Source organism: Coccinella septempunctata, chromosome 4 (genome assembly GCF_907165205.1).
Source record: "Coccinella septempunctata chromosome 4, icCocSept1.1, whole genome shotgun sequence".
Classification (NCBI taxonomy): Eukaryota; Metazoa; Arthropoda; class Insecta; order Coleoptera; family Coccinellidae; genus Coccinella; species Coccinella septempunctata.
Window position 1 is genome coordinate 24,287,336 of NC_058192.1, and position 10,385 is coordinate 24,297,720.

Consider the following 10,385-nt stretch of genomic DNA (forward strand, 5'->3'; position numbering starts at 1 on the left):
TTGTTCTACCCTTAACCAAAAAATCAATCATGATTACTCCTTGGCAATCCCAAAAAACTGAAGCAAGAACTTTTTCAGCAGATTTTTGGACACGAAACTTCTTAGGTCTTGGAGAACCAGAGTGTCGACATTCCATCGTTTGTTGCTTTGTTTCTGGATTTCGGTTTTTATTTTTAATATCAGATATATAATAAATTAATTTGTTCAACACAAAGCTGCAGATATTACAAATTCTATGGAATGGGAAAAATGTATTACAAGTTTAAGTACTGACCAAATAAAAATGATCAAAATTGTTATGATTTCCCGAGCCTCATTTCGTATCATGTGACGGTGTCGACTTAACCTAACATTTCTAAGGTGTTCATTCATGAGAACTCATGATTTCAGATTCGTGCAGTGAATTCTTCAAGATGGCCACCTTCATTCATCATCCAGTAGCCATGAGGTTCAGCAGATGCGCTTCTTGGAAGCGCAAGAAAGAATCTGAACCGTGAGGGGTACTAAATCGGCGGTGTTATAATTGCTTGTCACTACACCATGGACTTTTGTTTATGCGAGCACATTTGCATAGCTAGCCGGGATGGTTGTGCCTCTAAAATTAAACGCAAACTCACCCAGTTGTTTATGGACGGCAGTGTCAATATTTGCGACCGGATCTTTACGAGCATGGAGGTTCTGACAAATGAAAAATATGAGAACGAAGTTTATAGAATAAAACAGGATGGAAATACTAAATAGTAATGGCCAGCCTCTGCCGCGGCTACACAAGCTTGTAATTTGTGCAATGACGAAAATGTATACATCCATATACAGGGTGAGTCTTTGACTCGTACAAATATCTCAACAGTAGATTCTTGAGGTCAAAAGAAACACTTTTTCCTTTACCATTTTCCGAATCGACTCGGTTTAAAAGATACAGACTGTTGAAAAAAAAAATTTTTAGTTCTAATTCACAAAGGGTTTAATCGAATGAGATGAATTTCGGAATATAATTTTTCATTTATTTGATGAATCTTTTTCGAACACAAGATATCACCCACGTCTTCTAATTTTCTCATTATGACCATTACGTACCATAAAAATACCAAAAATTCAAAGAACCCAACTATTGAAACTATGTTGAAAGCTATCTGATGAATATTCGAATATTTTGCAAAAAAAATTATTCTTAATATTATCTCGTATAATGCGCCGTTTTCGAGTATGTAATTTGATATTGAAACATAAAAAATATCTCTGACATTTCGAAAATTGGGTACTTGGACTGAATACAACTCTGTTTAGAAGATCCACAGATATGTAGTGTCACAGATTGAGCTAGTTATTTTGAAGGTAATTTTGTTTTTCCAGGGGTGGCACAGCTAATTATGAAAACTTAAAATGGCTATGTCGGGCCGAATCGGAAAAAATGGTAGATATAGGACAAAGTTGTTTCTTCTGACCTCAAGAATCTACTGTCAAAATATTTATACGAGTCAAAGACTCACCCTGTATAAATCCATCTTTTCAATTTATATACTTTGTTCATCTTCTTCAATGAATTATCAAACTACTTACCATATTGAAAACAAGAAATAGTATTGGCATTGATTATGAGCGCGCGTGTTCCCCATAAAGAGAGATTTTTCATTTAGCCGAAAATTGTCTCAAACGATTGCGTTAGATCCGTAGTCAAATTCAATTCTGTCCATCTAGCCGGTCTTGAAAAATCTAATTTATTCCGAAAAAAAGACTAGAAATTTTCCGACTAGACCGAGAGTCCGATTAAGTTCTCAAATGGTCGAAATTCGGCCAATGGTTACGGAGTAGGTAGCTTTTTTTTGCAAGAAAACGTCTATTAAATTTAATGCATACTCAAGTTGAGTTTATTGAAAGAAAAACACTAAAATGTCTTCTCGAGTCGAAGTAAGTATCTGCTTGAAGAAGTCGGCACTCCAAACTGTAGTAGGTAAGTACCTAGTTTACCAATTTTCACGAGAGAACTACACTTGGAATAGAAGCTTCATAAAAATTACAAGTACCCCCTTTGAAGTGTAGGTAGTTCCTTCTCAGTATTGAAGTAGCTATTTACTATGTACCTACCTACAGAATGCTAGTAGGTTTATCAGGTACTTACATCTAGCATCAGTATATGTTCTTCATTTTTATTTACACGACTCATCAAGTTTTGTTTAGTGATCAGTAATGATTAGGTAGGTACCTAGTTTTTCATTGGGTAACTCTCCTACTTTCAAAGTTTCTAATCCTCTGCGAAGATATGTGCCTCCAAATGGTTCTTCCATAATTCAGTTTTTTTGTGACGATGGTATTTTTTTCAATTTGAGTCAATACAAATATCAGTAATGTTTGTCTCCCATATAGTTTTCAGGACCACTCGCCTGCAACGGGCTGACTCTAGCACAAAAAACCTGAATTATTGTAGTAACATTTGGAGACGCATATTCTCGTAAAGGAAAAAAATTGAAGCAATCTTGACTAGTCTTTATATACTTTATTCACATCTGAGAAAGAGTCACGTAGTGCCGGGACACCCTGTAGGTACCTAAAAGTAGGTATAGCACACCTAGAAAAAATTGAATATTTAATTCTAGAAAATTGAAAGCATTAACTTGAAGAATTATGAAATTTTACTCAGCACCTTTAATACTATTACTTACATTAACAGTTTATTTTGAATTAAATATGTGCCATGTGCCTCACAAATAACAACATGCAGTTAATAATTAGGTATTCGCATATAACCTATTCATAAGAGTACCTAATCGAAATATTCAAAATATCAATCAATCAATTTCGAGTACATTTCAATATAAATCATTTTCATAGACTATTCCAAATGTTTCAAGTTTCAAGATGTGAAAAATATAAAATATATGATATGAGTAACGTAACAGTAAATAGTAAATGTAAATGGAAAAAAATCAGTTATAAATGTACCTATTGAACTCTTCATGGTTTTAGCCTTGTATGTGTCTATATGTCCAAATAAACATCGGCGCCGTGGCTTAGTTGGTTAAAGCGCCTGTCTAGTAAACAGGAGATCGAGGGTTCGAATCCCTCCGGGGCCTCGTGGGTGATATAAATTTTTCAACTTTTGGAGAATAGTTTTTCATATTTCTATGGAATTTCATGGACTATTTAGACTAAAAGAATCCAAACATGATGGTAATAATGAAACTGAATTTTTTCTGTTTGTTCGCTTACTGCGTTAGAGATTGAATTCATGATTGTACAGGGTTAAATTTTCTGTTGTTTGTGTTATTCTTTATTTTATGGTCTCATTCAACCTCCGCGTGTTGTGATTCTAGGGAAAATAATAAAAAATAAAAATGAAATTAATTATGTACAAAGATGAAGCTCATTCGTAATGTTAAAACAAAACTTTCTTCGAATAAGTTTTAAAAATATTTTTTTCCTACCTTCCTTAAGATGAGACCCTTATTGATAAAATCTTATCAAAAAGGCACAAAAAAATGAATGGACATTTAATAACTCTGTTCACATAATAAATCTGTGTCATGGATATTTTCAACAGGTGTGAAATAATATATTGTTGGTTCTGTAAACAGCTACACAATATCTGGTGTGAAATATTTTATTACGTGTTTATTTTTTCAACTAGTAGGGATCCTATAATTGGATGCATAGATGCTGAGATCAGAATATCAAACAAACATTTGTTTTCGGTTAATAATGAACTGAATTTCAAGCTCGAAATCTTCTTACATAATGAATATTGTAATTCGATTATGGAAATTTCTTTGTTAGTACTAATTGGAAAACAAAGAATTTATTTTCAATCTGAACTAAGCACCAAGTGAAGTGGGCCTGCCAAAAAATTGCATATAAGTTTGACCAGCTATATAACTTCGACAATACTTTAGGGATGTTGGATTTTCAGCCTGAAGTTATACATGGATTCCGTAGTCTGATGTATAGGTATAGGGTGTCAGAGTAAAAGTGTATACCTCATTGTGGAAAATAATAGAACTAGAAGAAAAAGTTAAATACAAAACTTGTCTGTAATCGATTGAAATTTAATTTTTTATAACCCACCTTAATAAAGGGTGCTCCGTTTTTTCCCTGCTGCTATCAACTTTCCTATTTCAAAGGAACACACTGTATATTATTGCATTCTTGAATTTCTTGTTGAAATTTAAAGTAACATTGGTAGGACAACCATGGTCCTATATATCACCGATTCTGAGATATTTGACTTTTCCCTAAAATTTTGACAGCTCTCGGTGCTCACTATAATAGCTGATACTAGTTTTCTAATGAATGTATCAAAACCAAATTTTGCCCAGCTCTTGTCAACATCTCTATTTATAGCAATGTGATATACAGGATCTTCAAAAAATAAAGTTGAAAATTAAAATGGAAGTTCAATGAAAACTTAATTTTTTTAAACGTCAACCAATATCTTTTTCTTGTTCGTTATGTAGAGCAGGTTGAAATGGGCAAAACTGTATTCAAACTTTTTCTGTAAAGTGAACAGTTTCAGTAATATGGATATAAGAACCAACGATAATTAATTAATTGATGATAGAGTATGGTAACTATGGAAAATATAGCACTTATGTAATTGTTTATTTTTGAGTTTTTTTCTGTGTTGTCAGACAACTACTTGATTATTTTAAGAAAAATGTATCTGTTAGTTGAGTCTCCCTTTAAAATTGAAATAATTTAATTTTATTGGGAGCGAGTACTGATTATGAGTAAAAGAGTCTATTTGTTTTTCATTAGTCAATCTAGTTGATTAAATTAATCAAAAAAGTCAGAGCCGACTGTGTAGCAGCAACACTAATTAATAATTATCGTTGGTTCTTACAAGAAAATGCACTTTTTCGTCCATATTTCTGAAACTATTCGCTTTACAGTTTAGAGTTCAAATACATTTTTGCTCATCTTGACCTGCTCTACATGGCGAACAAGAAAAAATATAGGTTGCCATTCGAAAAAATTAAGTTTTGATTGAACTTCTATTTGAATTTTTAACTTAAATTTTTGAAGACCCTGTATAACAGATTGCTTAAAATAGAGATGTTACGATCCAAAGAGTTGACAAGAGCTGGGCAAAATTTGGTTTCGACACATTCATTAGAAAACTTGTATCAGATATTTTAGTGAGCACCCAAAAATTTAGGAAAAAGTCGAATCTCAGAATCGGTGATATACAGGACCATGGTTGTCATACCAAAGTTATCTTAAAATTTGACTAGGAATTCAAAAATGCAATATCATACAGGCTTTTCCGTTCAAAATAAGAAAGTTGATACCAACAGGGAAAAAACGGAGCACGCTATATTGAGGTGGGTTATAAAAAATTAAATTTCAATCGATTACAGACAAGTTTTGTATTTAACTTTTCCGTCTAGGTCCTTTATTTTCCACGATATGGTATAGGGACACTTTAACTCGGACACTCTGTACCTTAGACTGGGTTTCTACATTGACCTTGGCCTTTCGCATGTGTGGCTAAGCTACTCGCCCTTATCGCCCTCTAACTCGAAAACGGTTAAGAGTATGTAAAATTGCTTCAGCTTCAGACAAAAGTTCTATAGAACTTATTATCTACTCGTACAACTTTCATGAGGAATACAGAAACGATTAGAGGTACAGGAAGGAGATATTTAAAAAAATGCCTTGTTATCATCTTCATATTGAGAAATCCCCCTTGATTAGTGTTAGATTAATGATCAACACGTCTGCAACACCGAGATTAACCATCTGCATGAAAATATGACACATTATGTACAAAAAACGATTTTTTTTGCATTTTCAGAGGACCGCTCTGACCTTGCGTCACGTTAGAAAATAGATTCTTTTGGGTCCAATTAACATATCCTCTAAAACTCTGACACGCACGAAAAATTTTTTTTTACATTTTCAATTCTTCCTTACGGCCTTCCCCAGGTCAGATTAACATGAATCAGACAATCGCATATACAATATCTTAATCTGAGTATGAAACCTGACATTTTTTTTCACATCTTCGAAAACCTTCTTTCCTCACCGCTGAAAGTGCATAATTCATAGAACCATTTTTTCTTTCTACCATTTAATCTTCAAAATCTACTATGTCTCCACGACGCTCGAGTAAATCCCGATTTAGCTTCGTGGGCACCCCAACTATTCGTGAGATTCTGAAATCATTGGAAACTCGACTGAAGGTGTTTGTCTTATTCGTACAAGGAACTTTTATTAAAATTATTCGGAAAAAGTCGAATATCTCAGAATCGGTGCTATATAGGACCATAGTTGTCCTACCAAAGTCACCATAAAATTTGACTAGGAAATGCAATAGCATACAGGGTTTTCCATTTAAAATAAGAAAGTTGATACCAACAGGAAATTATATATTATATTGAGGTGGGTTATAAAAAATAAAAGTTCAATCGATTACAGACAAGTTTTGTCTTTAACTTTTTCTTCTAGCTCCTTTAGTTTCCACAATAAGTTGTAAGGTAGGGACATTTTAACTCGGACACCCTGTACAGTATTGGAAATTTTCGATGTAAACTCGATTCGATATTCTGATGCATGTTTTTGTGATACTCAACATAATTTATTCGCGGACTCAGAGTAGGTGAAAAACTTGTTTGAAGCTGCTTCCGTCAAAACCGGAATCTCAAAAATATGAAAATATACTTTCTACAAAAGTTAAGTAGACCTTTAAAAATTTCCATTTTTTCCACCGATTTTTTGAATATGAGAAATCTAAACATTCACCCACTGACCTTATTCATTCTGCTGCCCATTTCTTCATAAGTTTCATAGTTTCGGGTGAATGTTTGTTTTTAGCATAAAATCAGTTCATTCAAATAGCTCAAGAAATAATGTTCAGTAAAGAATATGGTCTCCTCGAACATCAACAGCAGTCAGAGAACGCTTTTGCACACTTCAGATCAGATTTTTGAAGTAGCTTTGATTAAATTTCTCTTCACAGTTGCGGTAAGAGCCGTTAGTGTCTTGAAGTATATGTATGTGGAGGAGGTTGATGAAAATCCAAAGCTCTTTGTGAATTTCATGAAAAAAGCTTGAGTACCTAGGTCTCCATATAATTTTGGATGGGATTGGAAAATAATGAATATGTTGTAAATGTAAACCATAACATAGCCATAGATGGAGAATGTGTCGCTTAATTCACACGTGGGAAAACCCACTGACCCAACACATCCGAAAAAATGGGAAGATGTCCACATTCCTCATCAAAATCTATTGTCATCCCAAATCCACTGAATGCCATCAGACCTGCCACTCGAAAGAGTGGAACGAGACAATTTGCAGTACAATACAGAAGCTACCGGAGGAAGAGACGATAGGAAATCGTCAATTGTGTTCAACTCGAAACATCAAGTATAACTTAATCATAATACCTACAGTTGTTACGGATTCGGCTTGCGAACAATAATAAGGGCTCTCGAACCCCTGAAGAGGTATAATGACACGAAAAGGGCGAAGGGAGTGAGCTTGTTTGTGATATAAGGGTATCTCACACGATGAGTTCCTAGTAAAAGTAAAACAATCTGAAAACAGAATGTTTGAAAATCGTTTTAATGAGTAATAATTTTTAATGCTCAATGCTACCGCGCACTGAATTTTTAATTCGTTACAATTCAGTCGGATTCAATTTAGTCGGAATCCGGATGCTTCAACCCTTGCAAATAGCCTAACGACCAACGGTTTTTCCTAAATGAGAACCTTAATAAATTCGAATGTTAGGCATTATTTCGGGAGATATATATTTTTGGCTCGTGCATTATTAGCTTTCTTCAAATAATGCATATCCAAATTATAATCTCTGAAGCTTTTTCTTTGAAAGAGATACTTTTGATATATCAACCAGAAATGAACTGTTCTCAAGTAGTTCAACATGTATAAGGTCAACCAAAATTGTCGACCAGTTTATACATCTAAATAGTGTAATGCTTGTCCAATATTTTTAAACTCGAAACCACTTATTGAGGGTGCTACATCTCCCGGAAAAGGCCTCCAGATCATGGTATTAAAAGTATATATAGATGGTTTGAAGTTTTATCAATTGCTAATATCAATGCATAATTCGTTTCTAATGAATAACTTGAAAACGGCCAATCTTTGTATCAAGTATATAATTCATTTTGATAGGTATTGTTTGAAAAACTGATAATAAACAATATTCAGGTACTAGAAAGGGTAACTGTACCCTTAGTGAATTCGATGAATCGAAGAATCATAAGCAAATAGGTAAGATGTTTCACAGTCTTCAAACAATACTGAATATTTTAATTATGGCACCCATTTCGTAGGAAATTCGAGTATTTTTAGGCCCTTTCTAAGGCTTTTACCATCCTCAAGTGGTTTCGGACATAAGTTTATCAGACAATGTCCCATTTGTAGGAAAGTGTGTTTAGATTTAATGCCCCATTAAAATTTAAAATTGTCATTTTTGAGGGGAATAATTTCAATGGAGCATTACATTTTAACGCCGGACTTCACAATCAGAGGAGCGGTCGTTAAATGAAAGCGAAGAAAACATTTCATGTATCATCTTTCTATCAGTTGATTTTTTTTTAACATTAGTTCATGAGAGTTGATAAGTTTCTATGCAATATTTAAAGACCGATCCTCCGATTGGTACCTGCTCTGTGATTGTTCTAAACGTTCTGGAAACTATTATTACCGTTTCCAGATTTTTAGGAGTTAAATTCTTGTGGTTCTTCTGGTTCGGTATTGAATATTTCACTTAACTTTCACCTACTTGCATGAATATGCTATTGTAATAGCCAAATACATATCATGGTTTCAACCCATTTTGTGAGAATCATGTATATGTACAGAGTACAGGGTTAGTCTTTGACTTGTACAAATATTTTAACAGATTCTTGAGGTAAAAAAAAAACACTTTTTTCCTTTCTATTTTTTCCGAAACAGCGCGGTTTAAAAGAAACAGGGGGTTGAAAAACCATAAAAATGAACTTCGGAATTATAGTTTTCCATTGATTTGATGAATCTTTTTCGAACACAAGATATCACCCATGTCTTCCAGTTTCTTCATAGTGACCATTACGTACCATAAAAATACCAAAAATTCAAAGTATCCAACTCTTGTTGGATGTTATCTAAAGAATATTTAAACGTTTTGTAAAATGATAGTATTCTCCATATTTTCTTGCATAATGCGCCGTTTTCAAGTAATTTGACGATCAAAAACAAAAAAATATCTGTGAAATTCGAAAAATTGGGTATTTTGACTGAATATAACTCTGTTTAAGAGATCCACAGATGGTTAGTGTCACAGGTCTAGCTAGTTATTCTAAAGGTAATTTTGTTTATCCAGGGGTGGCACAGAATATGAAAATTTAAATTGTCTTTATCTTTTTATCAGGGCTGAATCGGAAAAAATGGTATAGCGAAAGTGTTTCTTTTGACCTCATGTCACTGTCAAAATATTGGTATGAGTCGAAGACACACCCTGTATAATCTGTTTTAAGTTACATTATGTGTTTTCATCAAGTAGTGGCTACATAAATTCTTTATTTGAATTTCTTAATGAGAAGGACATTTAATACGCAATTGATCATATCTTTGGCACTTTACAGCTACATATGATGAGAGATTTCGGGTGTCTCACTTCTAGAAAAGCGTGAGTTGTGTGGATACCTTTAAGGGACACCTATCACGGGGTAGCACGACACCGAGCCTCTCATCGGGGTTGTTGCACATGCACATTATAAATTAAACCACCAAATCCCCTCTAATTCCCTGTTCATAACACCGATGTCGACCATGTTAACGTGATTATTCCATGAACTACTGCTCTATTGTACATCCTTGATGCCTCAATAGAATGAGATGTCAGTTTTGGTAGGGTCCGAGGAGAATGAAAGAATTATACGCATTATTATTCATTGTAGGAATGACTATTTTGGTGATCGATCATTTTTGAAGTTGATAATGATACACTCATTGAACGAGAATGAAATCACAAGTTCTAATGAAAATTTTTTATACACTTTCAAGGGTTTAATAAATTATTGGTGGAGTTTGAAGTATCCTAATATCCATATCTTCTTCAATTGAATCGATAAGGAATTTCTTGAGCGCTTTATAAACTCATTACCAAAGCCGTCACCCCATCCAGATAGTGCTGATTAATACCTCGAAGAAATAAACAATATATCTAATCTCGTCGAAAAGTAAAACTTGGCTCAAAAATGACGTTTGAAGACATGGCGATCTCCACTTTACCTCCAAAAAAATTTTGGTATAAGAGTTCTGGATCATTTCAATATCTGATATTTTTTCTTTTTTCAGTTTCCAATTTCCAACATAACATCAAACTTATGAAGAGAAACCGAGAGAAAAACCGATTTTCAACTTTGTTCATTAACACTTGA

At 33.7% G+C, this 10,385-nt stretch overlaps 1 non-coding gene across 1 annotated transcript; it reads left to right on the forward strand.

Annotated features, from left to right (window-relative positions):
- Positions 1-2,997: 2,997 nt before the first annotated feature.
- Trnat-agu lies at positions 2,998-3,071 on the forward strand. The gene has a single exon. It is a non-coding gene; the product is annotated as a tRNA-Thr (tRNA).
- Positions 3,072-10,385: the final 7,314 nt, after the last annotated feature.